The sequence below is a fragment of the Rhipicephalus sanguineus genome, chromosome 8 (genome assembly GCF_013339695.2).
Source record: "Rhipicephalus sanguineus isolate Rsan-2018 chromosome 8, BIME_Rsan_1.4, whole genome shotgun sequence".
Taxonomy (NCBI): Eukaryota; Metazoa; Arthropoda; class Arachnida; order Ixodida; family Ixodidae; genus Rhipicephalus; species Rhipicephalus sanguineus.
Window position 1 is genome coordinate 85,284,885 of NC_051183.1, and position 19,248 is coordinate 85,304,132.

At 44.5% G+C, this 19,248-nt stretch overlaps 1 long non-coding RNA gene across 1 annotated transcript; it reads left to right on the forward strand.

The window, feature by feature from the left end:
• The first annotated feature begins 4,942 nt into the window (after positions 1-4,942).
• Positions 4,943-19,003, forward strand: LOC119402188 (uncharacterized). Its single transcript, XR_005185667.2, has 3 exons — positions 4,943-5,131; positions 12,733-12,927; positions 18,916-19,003. It is a non-coding gene; the product is annotated as an uncharacterized LOC119402188 (long non-coding RNA).
• The last annotated feature ends 245 nt before the right edge of the window (positions 19,004-19,248 follow it).

Consider the following 19,248-nt stretch of genomic DNA (forward strand, 5'->3'; position numbering starts at 1 on the left):
AATATCTTGGGCTTGGGAGCTAAGTAGGCGAGGGTCTTCTGTTAAACAACCATCTATGACCGGATGATATTAGATTCCCATGGTCATGTAGAGCAATATCTCCAGGCCAAGACTTCCAGAGATGAATGGCGCGTGGCCTGGTTCGCCGCGGACATTGGTAGGGACAGTGCACTGTTTCGAGAACCTAGATCCTTTATAATTGTTGAAATGGACTCTCAACTTGCACTCCACAAATAATTATAAGTGTTTGAGTCGTTTCGGTTCGTCCGTAAACCTGTTCCACCATATTTTGTTTCTGTTTGATGTTATATATTGCACCTCTCTTTTATGACTACAATTCGAGTTTTCTGTCGCAATTATTCCAACTTGCAGCAGTTGGGCACTTCAGGTATGGTAATATCACACATGAATGAGGTGTTGTGCGAACTTGTCCCCACGCAGGAGAAATAAATGTTCTTGTCTCTCGAAGTGTCTTCTCCTTAGTGAAGTATTGTGTGGCTGCACACCCTGCTTCTCTTGTGTTGCGCAAAGTCATCTGTCGAAATGCCAGTTTTCCGTTACCTCCCGCGATCTGCTTCAGCTCTGCGGTTCTGCCTTCAGCTTACGAGCACTCTGTTACATTTTTCATTGCGCCAAACATTTCAATCCGGAGAGTGCTGAAAGCCTCCACTATGTGATCGAACGGCTGTTCATGGCAAAAAGAATATGCGATAGTTTTCACTCAACTTCCGGATTCGCATTTTTGACACTCTCATAACCTTCCATCCCACGTACCTTGCTTACGTGGGATGGCTCTGAAGATAATGTGACAAGCTTCTTATTTGTAAGGGGGTAGATAGCTTATATTTGGGGGTGTGCGAATATGAAATTTCATCTTTGAAATGGACTTGAAGTATGAATGCAAAATCGAATAAATAAGTTTCGAGCACGAATTACTGAAAAAAAATCCGCAGATCCCACGCAGTGTGGGAATCGAGGTAATGCGAAGCAGCAGCCAAGAGCTGCATACATCGTCTTGTTTGTCATTGAGGCTTATGAAGTCATTCATGTCGTGACATCTTTTAAGCAGCACCCTACCAACGTGTAGCAAGCCGCGGGTTGTTCCCTCCCCGTATTCGTGGTCGCGGATTGCCTCGTCGTGACAGAGCCCTCTTATATAAGCTAAAGTTGGCTCTGTATTAGTGCGTGAGCGTTTATACCGACAAGGTCGTGTAGACAGTCCATCATGTACGTCGTGTGACTCCTGTGAGACACTAGAACACATAATTTTTGAGTGTCCCGCATTTGTTATGCAGCGAGCACTGCTCATCAAGGAATATGGACTTATTGGTCTAAAGTGTACGAACCTTGATGATTGCCTGTTCCCGATGGGTTGTGCTGCTCGGCGTGACCAGGCCCATCGAGCCCTACTTACTTTCTTAAAAATACCGATTTGGCCTCGCGCGTATAGACATTTTTCCTGTGACCACTTATTCGTGTTTACGTCTGTGTTATTTGTTTTTTTTCTTACATATTTTCTTTCCTTTTCTTTCCCCCCTATCTTCCTTTCCCCATTGTTCCCCTTTCCCAAATGAGCAGACAGGCGTTGTACCCCATTAGGTGGCAGTTGTCAGCGTTCCCCCATATTTCCTCTGTGTCTTCGTGTTTTCGATGTATTCAAACCAAATAATGCTAATAATAGTCTAGTTCGCTATATCGCGAGATTGTCATACATGCATGCGTGTATAATCTGGTATAGCCATGCTAATTAAAAATATATTCTGCTACATACATACGATGCGTCACCTGCTATTTATGTTCGTCACGCACTCTTGTCATGGCATACCAATTAGGTATATATCCAGCAAACGAAATGGCCGGGAGTGCACCGTCAGCGTGGCATCAAAATCACCCTACATGACTTGCATATCATTATTCCCTACTAACACCTGTTATTTACAGTCGTCACACAGTCACGTCGCGCGATTCAATTTTGGTGTATATCAAGCTAGCGAAACGGCCGCGAGCGCACCATGAGCGTGGAATGTAAATCATGCTGTACATTATATGCGTGTCATGATTTGCACGTTAGACCTGTCACTTGTGTTCGTCATACACTATTGTCACGCCATACCTATTGTGGTATATATCAAGCTAGCGAACGACCGCCAGCGCGCCATGAGCGTGGCAGTAAGTAATGCTGTACATGACTGCGTGTCATGATTTCATGTTACCACCTGTTATTTGTGTTCGCCACACAGTCACGTGCGCGACGCGCGATACCAATTTGGTGTATATCAAGCTAACGAAACGGCCGCCAGCGCGCCATGAGCGTGGAATGTAAATCATGCTGTACATAATATGCGTGTTATAATTTTCATGTTAACTCCTGTTATTTATGTTCCCCACACAGTTACGTCGCGAAATACCAATTTCGGTGTATCAAGCTAGCGAAATGGCCGCCAGCGCGCCATGAGCATGGCACGTAAGTCATGCTGTGCATGACATGCGTGTCATGATTTTCATGGTACCACCTGTTATTTGTTTTCGTCACACAGTCACGTCACGCGATACCAATTTCGGTGTATATCAAGCTAGTGAAACGGCCGCCAGCGCGCCATGAGCGTGGCACGTAAGTCATGCTGTGCATGACATGCGTGTCATGATTTTCATGGTACCACCTGTTATTTGTGTTCGCCACACAGTCTCGTCGCGCGATACCAATTTTGGTGTATATCAAGCTAGCGAAACGGCCGCCAGCGCGCCATGAGCGTGGTACGGAAGTCATACTGTGCATGACATGTGTGTCATGATTTTCATGTTACAACCTGTTATTTGTGTTCGTCACACAGTCACGCTCGCGCGATACCAATTTTGGTGTATATTCAAGCTAGCGTAACGGCCGTGAGCGCACCGTGGAGCGTGGTACGGAAGTCATACTCTGCATGACATGTGTGTCATGATTTTCATGTTACAACCTGTTATTTGTGTCGTCACACAGTCACGTTCGCGCGATACCAATTTTGGTGTATATCAAGCTAGCGAAACGGCCGTGAGCGCGCCATGAGCGTGGTACGGAAGTCATACTGTGCATGCATGTGTGTCATGATTTCATGTTACAACCTGTTATTTGTGTTCGTCACACAGTCACGTCGCGCTGATACCAATTTTGGTGTATATCAAGCTAGCGTAACGGCCGTGAGCGCACCGTGAGCGTGGTACGGAAGTCATACTGTGCATGACATGTGTGTCATGATTTTCATGTTACAACCTGTTATTTGTGTTCGTCACACAGTCACGTCGCGCGATACCAATTTTGGTGTATATCAAGCTAGCGTAACGGCCGTGAGCGCACCGTGAGCGTGGTACGGAGTCATACTGTGCATGACATGTGTGTCATGATTTTCATGTTACAACCTGTTATTTGTGTTCGTCATCACAGTCACGTCGCGCGATACCAATTTTGGTGTATATCAAGCTAGCGAAACGGCGTGAGCGCGCCATGAGCGTGTGTACGGAAGTCATACTGTGCATGACATGTGTGTCATGATTTTCATGTTACAACCTGTTATTTGTGTTCGTCACACAGTCACGTCGCGCGATACCAATTTTGGTGTATATCAAGCTAGCGTAACGGCCGTGAGCGCACCGTGAGCGTGGAATGTAAATCATGCTGTACATGATATGCGTGTTATGATTTGCACGTTAGGACCTGTCACTTGTGTTCGTCATACAATATTTCACGCATACCAATTGTGGTGTATATCAAACTATCGAAACGGCCGCAAGAGCACCAACACAGTGGCATGTAAATCATGTCGTTCATGACATGGACATCATGATTTTGATGTTATGACCTGTCATTTATGTTCGTCATGAAGTCACGTTACGCCATGCCAATTTTGGTGTATATCCTATTAACGAAATGGCCAGGAGAGCCAAAGTCGTAGGCACGGAGCTAGATAGATAGATAGATAGATAGATAGATAGATAGATGAAGATAGATAGATATATCGAGTAGATAGATAGATAGATAGATAGATAGATAGAGAGATAGATAGTAGATACGCTCAAACCCGCAAGAAGTTCGCTAAGAAATGTTTCGCATTTATACTGACTTTTGGAGCAATTTTTCACCAACCAGACAAGGAAAGATAAGTTATGTACAGCACATAATATGCAGCCACTCTACGCATTGTACAACACCTGTTGCTTCACAGTACACTTATCCAGTTTTTTTGTTGTCTGAGGAACGAATAGCTGATTGGTATGCTGAAGGGAAGCGACAACGGTGTGCCTTTCACCTTTTCCTCCAGACAACGAGAACAGCCGCTGCTGACTGAACATACTATGGCCGATGTGCTAATCTATCTTTCGTCAAACTTTAATTCTCTACGCTGTTTGCACAAGTGACAGTACCAATGACCACTATCGGCACTATGTTCACTGCAGATGGTTGATATTCAGCTAACGAAAAATGTTGACGGGTTTCCTTGAATTTAGATATTTGTTGTTAATTTTCCAATGGCTCCCCACTTCATTCAGAGGTTTTGTGCACTCTAATTCGGCACTCATTTGCAACAACGTGTTCGGCCTATGCCCTGGCATCTACACTTGAATATTTGCACTATGCAGGAAAGCACTTGCAACGAGGTAACTTAATCTTATTTGACTATTTGGTCTTAATGTTTCCGAAATTCCGCACATGTACGTAATCCAATGTGCTGATTTCAATGCTCATTAAAAAGATATCGGTGTTCGAACATTTCGAACAGCAAAAGCGATTTGCAAATCGAATTCGATACGGAAATATTTCAATCAAATATTTGCACAGCCCTACTGCAATAGTTACAAAATATTTTATGCACCGTTTCAAATCTATCCTCTTCCCTGTATGCAATATTGCTATATAAACAAAATATCAACATTTTGTGAGAGCCCTTTGTATGCATTTTCAGGAGCCAGCCCGAAGAAGAGAACTTCACTAATGAAAACTGCACATTGCAACCAGAAACGGGCCCATGCCGGGCTATGATATCTAGGTGGTATTTTGACACCAATAATAGTACGTGCACGCCATTTTTCTATGGTGGTTGTGAGGGAAATGGAAATAACTTTGACACACAAGATGAGTGTAAACAAAATTGCTCTGGTAAGTAGAGATGTTTCGTGCTGTCACTAGTAATGCATGCTTGATCGCATGCATCTTATATGTAATCTATTTACATTTGGTGACATGTGGACCAACAACGCCCATCACGTAGTCAGGGGAATTGGGTAAATGACAAAGCGTGCGAACTTTTACTGAAATACATTATTATTGTTTATTGTCGCTGTTACACAGTTAGCGTGTTGTGGTATTTTATCGTCTACACAGTTACTAATTGACACTGGCATTGCTTAGTGCTAGTTCCGCTTCAACCTCTCCATCATGGCGAGAATACGTCTGCGCGAGTGATGCGCACCACACATTGAGGCACTATGCTAGTCTAGTCGTACTCTGCTCCTATTTCTTCAATTCATTAGTGCAGTGCACAAGCATGAGACTTTTCAAGTTTCCCCTGTCTTGCGCAAAGACAGCGTGTCACTGCGCCCTCCACACTGCATGATTCCAAATATTCGTAGAATTTACAAAAAAAATTAGTGCTGCTATTCGAAAAAATACCGATGCTAACAAAACCAAGGTCAAGAGAAGAATAATGTTTTAACGGCATTGACAACATCCCGATTATTCCGACTACATATAGAGAGATGTGCGCGTGGACCGAGATGTGCAGGACCTGGCGGTCAATAACACGGTTCTATCCGGAATGCACTTTGTGACCTGCTTGGTTGGTACTGTCAACTACTATTATTCTATTAAGTTTGTACTTTACGAAGACGCCGGTATAGGAGGCGTTTCGTGATTTTTTTTTCGCAAGGTTGGGACGATGGGTGTTCTTGTGGCATTAGAGCTATTGAAACCTGAAATATCGCCTCAGCCTTCATATTAAATTTGACTAGTATTTCTAGTACGCGTTTATAAACACGTAGCCATTGTGATAACTAATAGACGATATGTAACGCAAAAAAATTCATTAATTCTCACACGAATGATTTTCTGGTGCACCCTGCTCTGTTACACAGCTGCGAAATTTAATGCATGTTCATGTATGCCTTTGACGACTAATAACGAATAGTTCTGAGTATAAGCGTTGTCCTGTCCACTTCCAGTGTACGCGTCTTCGGTGCGCTTCATCCCAATTTTAAACATCAACGTATGCTAACTAGCCCAACACGCTATCTTGTTGCAATGTACCACACACCGCGCGTGTAGGGAAAACAGAAAGTGCATGAAGCGCAGATCACAACCAGGATATTTAGGATACAGCTAAACCTAGACCTATCATTTCATTTTCTAGTATAAATACAATGAAAACAAGCGCAGAGCTCGAAACTCAGTGCAAATACTGGATTACTACAAAAGCGGATAACATGCATTTCAGAACGATGCCATATAAGGGCCATGTAGACACGAAGGTCGTGGGATCGAATGCCGGCCGCGGCGGCTGCATGTTCGGTGGAGGCGAAAATGTTTGAGGCCCGTGTACTTAGATTTAGGTGCACGTTAAAGAACCCCAGGTAGTCGAAATTTCCGGAGCCCTCCACTAGGGCGTCTCTCATAATCATATCTTGGCTTTGGGACGTTAAACCCCAGATATAATTGTTATTATTAGAAGGGCCATGCAGATTTTGCAGTTGCAATTCATGTTCGCACAGTAAGACCGACGGCACGCTGACACAAGTATCCACCTTTTCACTAATGTGAGAGGCTCCGAGCAGTTCTCAAGGCAGAGCATCCCGGCTCCCTCCAAGTAGCTTTTACATAGCTGTGCAACAACTGGCCCATCCTAGTGTGATAATAAATGCGTAAATATTTGCAAGTTCTAGCCGCTGTACTTGCACAGTCAGGCAACATATGTCGCCCGTTTACACTAGTTTCTTTTATGTTCGTGGTGTTGTTGTGCGGTCTTATTTCGTGGTATACAGACGCAGCGACTTTGATTTCGCGCTTATTCCATTTAGCTGTTGTCATGCTGTTGCTGCGGAAAGGCGAGACGCTCGACACCCGGAGAGGTACGCGAGCGCCGCGCTGTTGTGTGTGATGCGAATGCTGTGTATCGTGAGGGAGTGCCCGGAGAGGAGGATATGCCGTCAAGAGTCGGATGTTCCTGGTGCTGTAGCTTATTTCAGGTTATGACCTGGCTCGATGCCCATTCTATCCACTACAAAGCTTTAGCTTAACCCATTCCACCACTTTCATATACGTTTCTGGCTGTCTGTGCCCTAGTGCATTCATTAGGTGATCTTTGTGTTTGGCGCTGTGCCAAAGTCACATAGGAAGAAGCGCGTGGTTGAGATCTGTTTAGTCCGGTTATGCGGTGAGTCTTATCCGATGGCTTTTAGGGGCGTAGCTCCTCTTAGTCTACCTTGTCACGTCTCCGTTGTCCGGCGTATCTCCCGGCAGCCGGCAGTAAACGGCAGTATCTGTCCGGTGGTGGTGGTGGTGGTGGTGGGTGCGGCGTGACCACACTTACTGCGCATGCGCATACCCTCTCCACACACCTCCTCTCCACTCCCCCTCACCATTCCCCATGTCCTCTACCCCTCTCCCCTTTCCATCTCCACTCATCCTCTCCCCTTCCCATCTCCCCTTCCCCTCTCCACTACCCCTCCCCCTTCCCCTCTACCCATACCCCTCTCCACTTCCCCTCTCCCCTCCCCCTTTCCACTCTTCCTCTGAAACGCGGGCTAGACATGCCAAAATTCTCTCCTGCGCAACGCCGCGATGATCTCGAGCGCATGCGCGTCCCCTCCCCTTCTCTCTCCTCTCCTATGCTGCCCCCCTCTCGCCCGCCTGTCGACCGCGATCCCCGCTCGCCCTGTGAGAATTAACGGCCAGGCTAGATGGAAGATACGACGCGCGTAGCGTCCCTCTTAGCGTTCCACGACGCGAGGTCGGTAGCATGCCCAACGAACGCCAACGGAACGCGATCGTGCAAGTGCTCCAGCTTCGCATCGCCTCATGGCCCCCTTTAGCGGGAGATGGTGTAATTTTTCTAGATGGCGCTGTACACAATCTGTGTCGTCATCACCATTTCTCGTCTCATTTCCTAGATGGCGTTGGTCCAATAGAATTGTATGCAATATGGCGCTTGTGTGAATCGACACTAGATGGCGCTAGAAGTGCCGCTGCCTCTCCGATTGGCTGCTGCGCGGGATTCGCGGGGATGCGCGGGGAGCGAGCGCCTCTCTCATTCTCTTGGATCGTCGCCGTGCGTGTCGGATCGTTGGTGGAGCATGAACGATGCGTAGCGGCGGGCGCTCGCTTGGCGGCAGCCAGCTGGATCCCGAGATGGTGCGCGCCAAGGACGCCGCTGCGAAACGGGCTCAACGAGAAGCCGATCCCGAGACCATGATTGCTTCAGGAGCTTCGCCCAAGCTCTTCATCATTCACCCGTGGATATGCTGTTATTTTTCTCAGATGTGTTTCTCCACTTTCATTTTGTGACATAGCTTGTTTCTATTCTATAATGTACAACCCGTATCGTGAAACGTTCCCTCGGTTTCTTTATATTTTTATCTGAATTTTTATCTGGGGTTTCGGACAATTCTACCCGGTGCCTGACAGAGTGGTCTGGACGATATGAATGAGTGTCAGTCGGTACTCATGCCCCTAAAGTCAGACAATTTTACGTTGGAAGATAGATGATTTTTGTTGTTCTTTTAAAAGAGCGTGACTATCTACTTGAAAACTGCAATACAAGCGGTACCTCTAACGAACCAAAAAAGAATGTGAGCCACAAAGACTAATATAATGACTACACAAAGAGGAGTCCAAAGAAGGCACACGTTCCCGCGAACATGGTGGTTTGAAAGACGAGACCGTAGGGGCGCTGCACATCTGTAAACCGCTCGAAAGCGAACGCTCCGGTAAACGCAAGCTAACGCTTTCGTTTAGAGGAATTTCCCATACGCCGGCGCCATGGAAACGAAAACGTGTGCATTCTTGTTCTGCGTCGTACTGTATTGAGAAGCGTGCGAACTTGAGCTTGTTGTTGCACGAGGTGAGTATCATGTCTGCTTTATGCGATGAGATGTTTCAAGGAAACCACAATGTCGAAGAGCTGTTATGGGGCGGCAATGCACATTGGAAGCCACGTAGTTACTTGCAACCTATATTGAGCGAGTTCATCGTACAGGTAATAATTCCTGGTTGCCCGGTTACAAAGTATTCGCGACTAGGTGACCAAAAAGGCAGCAAGTGGCAGCCGACTTCAAGGTCAGTCGCCTGTACAGGACGACTTCAAGGAAGGCTGAAGCCGGAGGTGCGAGGGCCGACCATAATATTGTCTTATCCCGCGTACAAGCTACCAGCAGCTTCGTTCAAACATTGACTTACGTTTCCGTCTGTCGACTGCCGCTGCCATATCAAAAACAGACAGATTCACACGATGAGCGCTAAATTAAAAAAAAACTAAGTTGTCACGACTCATGTGCGGGCATTACTGACCTAGGAAGGAAGGTAAGCGCAACGCCGTCGTATGCATACGGGTCTCTGGACCGGAGGGCAGCCTGCGCGCTCGAACTTGGACGACCATATTAAAACACGATAGCGTAAAAACATTTTTAATTAACGCGCCTCATCACAGAAGAAACGGGTGGTTGCAAATTCTTCAAGAACAATGCCACGACCTATATGAAAATGCCGTATCAGCAGTAAAAGGGACGAGCCGTGCGGGCTATTATAAAGGTTGAAAAAGCAGCAGCACGAGGTGAGAAATATGCGGAATTTCATCTAGTACGAATCCATAACTTTAACACAGCAAGACCGATATTGAGAGAGAGCGCCGTACTAGAAGGTGCGCTTTGGAAGGTAACTTCGCGTAAAGGCTACGACCACATGAGGGTAAGGAAGATTATCAGGCTAACCACCCCGTCTACGCTTCACAAATTCCTGGGCTCTCCCACTGGTGAAACCAGAGTAATTATAGAGTAATCCGCGAAAGGCTCAAAGTTGAATGGCGCACTTTCTATTAACAAAACAGCCGTGCTGTAACCTCACCGTGGAGGAAATTGGAATGCAGAAGAGATTGGTTAACGGAGTCCTTGATGTCCCTAACCAGACTGAATAACATACAGAGCGCTATTGTAGCCAACATGCCCCTTTGGTTTGTTGTGTCTCGGAGTTTCTACAGCGTTTGTTTTTTCCAGTTGGTTATATCTTCCCAAAAAACTTAATTGCAAACATTCTCTGTTCTTTAAAGGTCAGTAATTAAAACCGCAGAAGAACTGTAGTTTTTAATTGTCTCACAAGGTTCTGGGTTTGTAGTTAATTAAGAGGTTTGCTCTTACAGTGTTTGAGTAATTGGTGCAGGTCATACACAGAACCTCACAGCTACGGCAAAAATGTTCCTTGAGTGATGGGCAGTTGTTATCGCAATAAAATATTTATTACACAAACGACGCTTCAGAGCCCCATGTACTTGAATTGAGGTGCACGTTAATGAACCTGTGGTGGTCGATATTTCCGTAGCCGTCTCCACCGGTGGATCTCATAAACATACCGTGGTATTTCGATGAAAAACCTCAACTAATACGTTATTTCTTACATTGTGAAAGTGTTAAAATACGAACTCTAAAAGCGTATGAATTTGAGCTTGTTGGTACGTAATCATTATAGAAAACAGCGCAAAACAACGAATACCTTTTTGGTCTTTGTAGCCTTAGTTGTTCCGCGCCGATTTATAATATGGTTAAAATATAGTTCCAGGTCACGCTTACACTGAAATCTTCTGGTAGTATTTGTCCCTCTATTTTTATTGCATACCTCACACTAATTAGCTGGGCAGACTAAACAGCGAGGGAAGGCATAATCAGATTTGTACTTAGATTTAGGCGCACGTTAAAGAACCCGAGGTGGTCGAAATTTCCGGAGCCCTCCACTACGGCGTTTCTCATAATCATATCGTGGTTTTGAGACGTTAAACCCCCGATATTATTGTTATCATCGAATTTACCGGCCTCCTCTCACGGTTCTGGGACATTTCGTGTGTGCGCCACGAGAACAAGGCCAAGGACTACCAGAGATGGCTGGCGCACGGCCTGGTGCATCGCTGATCTTTGTGGGGACAATGCTCTAATTTTAGAACACAAAAGCGAGATACTTGAGTCCTTTCGGTGGCTCCGTCAAACAATGCGGTCATACTTTCTTTCAGTTTGATTTTTTATGCAGCTTACTTTTCTGCATGTTATCCGAGTTTTCTTTCACCATTGTTGTAACCTACACCTTTATCCCTGCGCTACGGTAAATCCACACGTGGGTGAGGTAGGTGTGAACTTTTAGCCACGCTGGAAAGTTGAATGCGTTGATTTCTCGTCATATCTCGTCATTATTGAAACGCTGTGATTGTGAGCCTACTCTGCCTGCTTCTCTTGCGTCGAGCAAGCTCCTGTACTGAGCTATAAGCTTTTCATTAGATCGCGCGTCCGGTACCAGTTCTGAGTTTGATCAAGGTGTATTTATTACGAGCTAACAAAATATCTTTCAGCTTTCGAACACCCTGTTACTACGCGCCAAGCATTTCATTCCGGAGAACGCTGCAATTCCCACCCTGTAATCGAACAGCTGCTCATGGGACAAAATATTTGCTATTGCCTGTGCTTAAGAACTTTTAGATTCGAATTTGCTACACTCTACAAACTTGTTTTCATACGTATCTCACTTAAACCGTGAGCTGTGGACATGCCGAGAGAAGCGCCTGATTTGTAACGGGTGTAGATAGTTTAAAATTGGGTGTTTGCGAATATTGAATTTCCTAACTTCGAAGCAGATTCGAATAATCAAAACCAAGTGCCAATCCAAACAAATAATTTTCGACTATTTTTGAATAAGGTTAGTACTACTGACTTTTTCAAGAATTTTTTCACCTACCAAACGTGAAAAGAAGTCTTTTTGCACAACACATAATATACAGTAGCGCATATCGAGTTTTTCAATGTTGTTACGGAGGATGTTTAAGAGCAGCGACACCCTTGTGCTCGTCACCATACCTCCAGACAGCGAGAACAGCCGCCGACTAGATTCACTAAAGCTGATGTGTTAGTCTTGTTATGGGAGTTCAATCCTCTCAGCTTGTTTTCTCAATTTGAAGGCGGAATGACCACATATTGGCAAGATGTTCATTGCAGATGCTTCATGTTAGGAAAAACCAAGAATATTGCTGGCTTTCCTTATTTAAGAAATTTTCGGTGATTGTGACATGACTCTCCTCTTGTTTCGGTGGTTATGTGTAGTCTTATTTCGGTACTCCACTGCAACAACGTGTTGGGCCTTGAGCAAACTGCTATGGTCAGTCCGCTACGCTTGGCTACTGCTACATTTGTTACAGCGCCTTCAGAATGCTCCAACTTAATCTCATTTCTCAGTTTATTCTTCATATTCTGAAAAAACATTGTCACATGTATGTATTTCTTTGTGCTCGTTTCAGTAGTCATTATGAAATACTGCGGCGTTCGAACATTTAGATCAGCAAAAGTACCTTGCGAATTGAATTCAACACCGAAATATTCTAAGATCATACACGCACACCCCTGCTTGCATTGCATACAACATATACATGCAGCATTTAAACTCTATTGCCTTCCTTACATGCCATATCACTGATAATGCCAAATATAAACATTTTGTCAAATCCCTTTCTATGCGTGCAGGAGCTGGACTACAGAGGCGATACCGTAAACGTGAAAATTGCACATTGAAACCAGAAGCCGGTCCATGCAGGGCAATGTTACCTAGGTGGTATTTTGACTCTAACAGTAGCACTTGCGAGCAATTTTTCTATGGTGGTTGTGGGGGAAATGGAAATAACTTTGATACACCAGATAAGTGTAAAAGAAAATGCTTTGGTAAGTCCATATGTATCGTGTTTTCATTTGAGTGCATGCTTGATGCTGAACACCTGATATATGACCAATTTGCTGAGGGCGGTATGTGGAGCAACAATGCGCATCATGTAATCAGTGGTATTTGGTGCATAAGAAGGGCTACTAGCTTTTGTAAAATATGCATTAAGGGTTTTTGTCATTATTACAGGCGCAAGCTTGTAGTGGTATTTTCTAGTCCAGATAGTCGCTAATTGTTGACCGGTATTGCTAAATTCCAGTTCAACATGAAGCACTCTTTTATCATTATTAGAATACGTTTACGCGAGTGATGTACACCAAGGATTGAGGTATTATGTTAGTCCAGTCGTGCACTGGTGTTCATTCTTCATAATATTAGAACAATGCACAAGGATGAGGTCTACATGAGCTCCCCTGCCATGCCACTGCGGCCTCCATAATAATTCGTTCTATATATTAGTAGACTTAATTGTATTTGCTTTCTGTGGTTCTAACAACTATGACACTTCGTAAATCCAGCTTAAGACAACCCTAAATTCTCAATGGCATGAGGAACATCCTGATCATTCTGACTGCGCGGAGACAGATCTACGCGAAGCCAGGCATGCAGAAACTGCCAACAAATAAAGCAGTTTTCTCCAGAATACACTACTAGACCTCTTTGGCTGGCCCAGCGATCTCTTCATGGTGTATAAGATTTGCACTTACATGAACACGCCGTCTACGAAGTGTCTGGTAATTTTTTCGCAGCGGCGACGATGCGCGTCCTTGTTACATGACAGGTAGATAGACCTGGGATATTACCTCAGATTTCATATTCAGTTGGACTAGCTTTTAGGACGGTTTTTTGCGAGTTGCATTTAAAATTTGAGCTTGACCATAAAAATGGCGTGATCAAGAATAGGCTCGCCAGTTGCCAAAACTGACGTTATCTCTATGCGATAAGTATAGGTCGGAGCTAGTCCTGTGGAACAGAAAGCTGCAATATGCCATATGAATCTGAATAGAATCAGAGGTATTGACAATAATTGGATTAGGTACGTTATACGGTTTTTAAGAGCGTGCTGGCATAGAACCGTATTCCCAACCCAACCTTGACCATTTGTAAGGGTAAAGGAAAAAAACGTATGGCAAACCCTGAGGAGGGTGCATCGAACGGGCACCCAGCGGTTTCCGTTCGTAGAGTTCCCAATGTTCGTTTACCAATGCATCAATGACGCCAATGGTTGAGGTAGCATGTAGAATATCCTCGGCAGGAGTAGAATTTTATTACGCAGAATCAGAAACTCTGTGTGTGTCAAGGATGCTACTTTTTGCTGCGCTTTATCGCCTCGTTACAGCAGTTGAAATATGCGTCGTCTGCAGCGAGTTCCGTCAGATTGTTTCCCTCATCAGATGTAATCGCGAAGCAGCGCAAGGCCGAGCCGGCGCAGCACTGACGCAGAGGCGGCGCAGGGGGAGGAGCAGTCGCTCGCTCGGCGAGGTGGTGGCACCCACCCTTGCGCCCCGCTGAAGCATCCCGTGTTTCCGAGATATTTTAGAGGGACTTTACGTTAATTAATGCGGGTACATCTTGGCTATTTCTTTTAATTATAATATTTACACTATGTTCCTTCGTTTAATCCGGGTTTGACCATTCTTGCCTTGTTAGGCCTGTATTGAGCACTTTACTGAGAGAATGATCACGCCTATGAGATGGATGGCGACAAGCCGGCCCTTAAAGTGCTCCGCACTTAAAATGTAACAAAATGTGAACGGTTCATTCAAAAGGATGCTTCTTTCTGTCAAAAGGCCAGCCATATAAAGGGCGGCCTTGTCCATCAAAAGATTCGATCACGACAGTGAAACTATGGCTTCTGCATTGCTCCAATAAGTACTTCATTAAAACAAAATGAATAGATAGCTCTGAAAATAATAAATACAATAAGATGAAGTCATTTCGCTGCACTTGCTTTAAGAAATGCGTGAAAGACATTACGCAGGGTTATGAACAACAAGGAAAAGAAGGGACTGAGTGAAGGTCAACTCATAAGTAATTTCATTTTTCAGAAGTACTCAGAATATATTGGCTTTGAAGACAGGTGCACACCTAGACCACTCACCGAACATGCAGGGAAAACGACAAAGTCATGAACTGCAGATCACCGGCAGGGTTTATAGGGCACAGCTAAACCAAACAATTGATATCTAACAAAACAATGAAAGCAAGCACACAGCTCTAAAATCAGGGCCCATACAGGAATACACAAAAAAGGATTATAATCCTTGAAATGACAGATGTACGCACAAAGTGCCTTGACGATGTGTGTGTTGAACCACAATTATGTTTTAAATGCGAAGCATTTCTTAGCGTCCTCAATTTAAGTTGAACCCTCTTTGTAAGTCTCCAGGTTTCTGCTCCGTAGGTAAGTACCGGTAAGATGCAGCTGTTATATACCTTCCTCTTGAGAGATAGTGGTAGACTACCATTCATGATTTGATAGTGCTTGCCGAATGAGCCCCATCCCATCCTAATTCTTCTAGTTATTTCACTCTCATGGTTCGGCTCCGCGGTTACTACCTGTCCTAAGTAGACGTACTCCTTTACAACTTCCAGCGTCTAGCCACCTATCGTAAAGCGCTGTTCTCTGCCAAGATTGTTCCACATTACTTTAGTTTTATGCATATTAATTTTCAGACCTACTCTTCTACTTTCCGTATCCAGTTCAGTAATCATGAGCTGTAATTCGTCTCCCGCGTTACTCATCAATGCAATGTCATCAGCGAATCGCAGGTTACTGAGATACTCTCCATTAAATCTTATCCCTAATTCTTCCCAATCTAGGGCCCTGAAAACCTCCTGTAAACACGCGGTGAATAGCATTGGAGAGATCGTGTCTCCCCTGTCGTACGCCCTTCTTTATTGGGATTCTGTCGCTTTCTTTATGAAGGACTATAATGGCTGTGGATGCGCTGTAGATGTCTTCCATTATGTTTATATAGGCTTCGTCGATGCCCTGATTCCGCAGTGCTTGCATGACTGCTGATGTCTCCACCGAATCAAATGCCTTCTCGTAATGTATGAAAGCTATGTATAGGGGTTGGTTGTATCCGCGCATTTCTCTATCACCTGATTGATAGTATGAATATGGTCTATTGTTGAGAAGCCTGTACGAAATCCTGCCTGGTCCCTTGGTTGATTAAACTCTAATGTCGTATTAATTCTGTTAGCAATTACTTTTGTGAATAGCTTGTAGACAACGGACAGTAAGCTGATGGGCCTGTAATTTTTCAGGTCCTTGACGTCCCCTTTCTTATGGATCAAGAGATGTTGGCATTCTTCAAGATTCTGGTATCCTCCCTGTCGAGAGACACTTCGTATACAGGGTGGCCAGTTTCTCTAACATAATCTCTCCACCGTCTTTCAACAGGTCTGATGTTACCTGATCCTCACCAGCGGCTTTGCCTCTTGCATCCCTTTAGGGCTTTCTTTACTTCTCCTGTTAATACTGGTGGGATGTCAGATTCCTCTGGGATATTACTGCTTCTTACATTATCATCCTGACTGTCTCGGCTGCTGTGCAGATCTCTGTAGAACTCTTCCGCTACCTCAACTATTCTATCCATATTGGTTGTGACCTTGCCATCCTTGTCCCTTAATGCATACATCTGATTTTTGCCTATGCACAGTTTTGTCTTCGTAGCTTTGAGGCTTCTTCCGTTCTTTAGAGCATGCTCAATTCTCTCCATATTATACTTTCTTATGTCGGCTACTTTACGCCTATTGATCAACTTCGAAAGCTCCGCCAGCTCTATTTTGTCTGTTGCATTTGAGGCTTTCATAACTTGACGTTTCTTAATGAGGTTTTTCGTCTCTTCGGATAGCTTACCAGTGTCCTGTCTAACGACTGTACCCCCGACTTCCACTGCACACTCCTTAATGATACTAGTTAGATTATCATTCATTGCGTCAACGCTAAGGTCGGTTTCCTCGGTTAAAGCCGCGTACCTATTCTGAAGTGAAACTCTGAATTCCTGTACTTTCCCTCGCAGAGCTAGTTCATTAATCGGCTTCTTGCGTATCAGTTCTGCCGTTCCTTCCTCACGTCTAGTGAATTCTCGATCTTACCATTCTATGGTCACTGCATCGGGTCTGTTAACTACTTCCACATCCTGTATAATGCCCGGGTGGTCGCACATTATGAAGTCTATTTCATTTTTAGTTTCGCCAACTTAAATTGAGGACGACGCTGCGAGCGGATGGAAAGGAAAATGATAGGTGTAACCTTAAGAGACAGGAAGAGAGCAGAGTGGGTCAGGGAACAAACGGGGGTTAAGGATTATCATAGTTGAAATTAAGAAGAAGAAATGGATATGGGCCGGCCACGTAGCACGTCGGCAGGATAAACCGGTGGTCATTAAGGGTAACTGACTGGATTTCCAAGGGATGGCAAACGCGTGAGGGGGAGACAAAAAATTAGGTGGGTAGATGAGATTAAGAAGTTTGCAGGTATAACGTGGCAGCAGAAAGCACAGGACCGGGTTGATTGGCGGAACATGGGAGAGGCCTTTGCCCTGCAGTGGGCGTAGACAGGCTGATGATGATGATTTCTTAGCGAACCTTTGGCCTCCTTAACCTTGTGTAGACAAGAATTGGCACGGGAGGGTAAGAAGACTTGACGAATATGGCTGTCGGGTCATGACATGTATAACATTTAAAACTCTGTCGCGAACGTTGTGAAACCCTTTCCTCCAGACACGTGTAGCACATACCCGTTTACCACGGGCTACGTTGTTCGGGTATGCGCCACAGGTGATTGACAGTTTATATCTACCGAGAAACGGCGGGAACAGACATTAGTAATTTAAATGCGAGAACATTAAAAAAAACCGACGTCGGCAGCGTTGACCCGATGATTACAAAGAATAAAAATTAGGATCTCAGCAGGAATCGAACCAAGCATTCTGCGTGGCAATCAGGTATTCTACAACAGAGCCACGGCTGGTCTACAAACTGGTTCGGAAAAACAGCCTATGCAGGCGTAATACCGGCAGAACGTCAATTGTGGTTGTGGTTCTAGCTGTCTAGTTTTACAATAAAGCAATAAACACTACATATGTACTCCTGCGATACACGCGTCATATCAGATTAACGTCTGTGGTTCCAGCGTTGGCTCCGCTTTTATAGCAGTCGAATAAACGTTACATTTGTATTCCTATTGTTCAGCAAGGTAAATTGAAGCATTGTTCGTCCCCGGAGGAATAAATTAACGAAAGTTGCATATGATATTCACATGATTGCACCAGAAAGTTAACTTAGTTTAGATAATACTGACGTATGTACTCTAACGCGAGGGCTTACGTTACGTCGCACCATTGTTGTCGACATGTCTGGTAAGCTCACGATGTACACACACCTACTAGACCTACACAAAAGCACGTTGATTCACCTCGTAACGCTTGGCTCAAAGCCATAAAATGCAGTATAGGAGGACTCGCTGCGTGCTTCGCATGAAACCGCTTCCCACAACGCGTGAGATATGCCAATATGTTTTGCTTCAGCGTTACTGTAGCTTTTTCTGTCATTGCTATGCAACAGTCCTTACATGCACACCAATCTATACTCAGTGTGAAAAAGAAGTGCTGGTAAATATGCAATACTCCTGGCGTATTTACTACCAAGTTATAAGTCATACTCTATGCAAAGTTTCACGCATAGTTAAAGTGCAGTATGTGTACTCCATCAAAGGTACTATCTAAGAAACTTGAAGCCAGCGCATTTCCTCTAAACTGGGTTATTCATAAATGAAGAAACAATCTTTTGTGCGCCCAACCTTGTGCTGCCGGAACATGCCGTACACTGTCGCTGTTTTTCAGTACAAGGCTCGCATTTTCCCGCCTTGTAATCTTGTAAACTCTTTAGGGCGGCGCATAGGGGTGTCATTATGATGACTGTTCAGCTTTGCACAACTTCGTGTGGGTAGCTTTCAAACAATGATCTTTTTTTTTCAGAGAAGAAAAAAAAGCGCACCAATAGAAAGGCTAAAGAGGATATGACGAAACAAAAGTTGCTTCAATAAATAAATTGTCCACAACCACACCTTCCGAGGGAATTGACCTATGTGTTTACTTTCAGTGACCACACATCCTCTGCTGACAAGTAATAGATCCACATAAAAAGCTTTCAAAGTAGTGCTGATATTAGCAGCTTCTTAGAGGCTGTGTTTGGAAGAGGATAAAGGGGTCGTGATTGTAATCGTAGAAGTTTGAATTTACTTGTTATTCTTGTCTAAAATAGTGTGTATGAGAACCCTGTATGACAAAAGTAGCCTACACATAGATTCC